General features: G+C 36.8%; 1 long non-coding RNA gene across 1 annotated transcript in view; it reads left to right on the top strand.

Annotated features, from left to right (window-relative positions):
• The window catches only part of LOC111086295, a 9,999-nt gene that overhangs the window by 953 nt on the left and 7,175 nt on the right, over positions 1 to 1,871 (top strand). The window contains exon 2 of the long non-coding RNA XR_002611024.1: positions 8 to 294. This is a non-coding gene — a long non-coding RNA (uncharacterized LOC111086295). The remainder of the gene's footprint in view (positions 1 to 7; positions 295 to 1,871) is intronic.

Raw genomic sequence — 1,871 nt, 5'->3', positions numbered from 1 at the left:
CAGTAAGGTTAATACAGGCTGTCTTTATCCTACCATTCTAGCTACTGTTTATAACAGTAAGGTTAATACAGGCTGTCTTTATCCTTCTATTCTAGTAACTGTTTGAAGTTGTTTAAATTAATAAAGACTGTTTGTTTTTCCAAGATTTTGATTTTGTCCTGTCACAGGTGACCATGGCTGACCGAGAGTCAGCTGAACGTGCTGTAAGAGATGCCAACCCAATCATTGATGGAAGGAAGGCCAATGTGAATCTCGCGTACCTAGGGGCCAAACCGCGAGGTAGCGCAACGAATGGTGAGTTAGTGATAAGCTTGAACATCCCGTGTTTACATATTTTAGTATGAAACTTTATAGCTTCTTTCACTGTTTATAACAAACTGTGTTTATTAGTTTGTTCAGATCAAGTTACAAACATCCAGGTCGTGTTGTAAATATTGAATAACATATTTCTTTGTTCATACCAGACTCTACATGTCTTTAGTATTTTTGATTGTTTTTTCAGACTACAATTGTTCTCAGTATAGTTCATTATTTGTGTCAGACTACACTCGTCCTTAGTGTAGTTCATTGTTTATGTCAGACTACACTCGTCCTCAGTATAGTTCATTGTTTATGTCAGACTACACTCGTCCTTAGTATTATTCAGTGTTTATTTAAGACTACTTCGTCCTCAGTATAGTTCATTGTTTATATCAGACTACACTCGTCCTTGGTATAGTTCATTGTTTGTGTCAGACCACACTCGTCCTCAGTATAGTTCATTGTTTATGTCAGACTACACTCGCCCTCAGTATAGTTCATTGTTTGTATCAGACTACACTCGTTCTCAGTATCGTTCGTTGTTTGTGTCAGACTACACTCGTCCTCAGTATAGTTCATTGTTTGTGTCAGACCACACTCGTCCTCAGTATAGTTCATTGTTTATGTCAGACTACACTCGTCTTTAATATAGTTCATTGTTTATGTCAGATTACACTCGTCCTTAGTATAGTTTAATTCAAGTAAAGCTTTGGTTTTATTCACTTTCTAGCCTAAGAGGGAACTGATAAGCTGCATGTCGCGGATTCGAATCCCTTTTTCCGAATGCTCTCCATTTCAGCCGTGGGGCGTTATAATGAAACGCCGAATCCCATTATTCTTTGGTAAAAGAGTAGTCGAAAAGTGTGCGGTGGGTGTTGAATAGCTGCCTTCCCTCTAGTCTATCAGTGCTAAATTAGGGACGGCTAGCGCAGAGAGTTCTAGTGTAGCTTTGTGCGAAATTCAAAACAAAACAAACATATATTTTTATATACACCGTATTTTTCGGTGTATAAGACACACTTTTTTACCCCAAAATTTGATGTCAAAATCTGCTTGCGTCCGAAGGTATGAATAATATATATGTGTGTGTGTGTATATATATATATTGTTGCGTCAGCGAGCTCACGTGACTAGTATCACGCCGCGTCCTTCTCGAACTTTCGTGAATTATTGGGAGACTACTAGATTGGGGTAGGCTGGTATATATAAGATGGTCACAACGTGACGAGACAATGTGTAGGTAATGAGTAATTGAATGTATGATAAAATATTGTTGGTCACGTGAGACGTGAGCGTTTGTTATAGAGCAACTGTTGAAATTAAGTGTATCGTAAAGTTGTATTCGGAAAGAATAAACCAGTTTTATTTAAGAAAGGACTTGTGTCGCTAAAGTTTCGTCGGAACGATTTTACGGAAAATTATCTAACGAACGGAGGCGTAACAATATATATACGATATACACAAACCACGTGTAAATATATTTAAATAAACATGCAAAGTTTAGTTCAATTGTTATTTATAACAATAGTAGTTTTTTTTCTTTTAAAAACATAACTATTTATAATGCTTCC

This window comes from Limulus polyphemus, unplaced genomic scaffold, assembly GCF_000517525.1.
Source record: "Limulus polyphemus unplaced genomic scaffold, Limulus_polyphemus-2.1.2 Scaffold38, whole genome shotgun sequence".
Classification (NCBI taxonomy): Eukaryota; Metazoa; Arthropoda; class Merostomata; order Xiphosura; family Limulidae; genus Limulus; species Limulus polyphemus.
The sequence above is the reverse complement of the archived record's forward strand: the minus strand, read 5'-3'. Positions and strand labels throughout refer to the sequence as shown.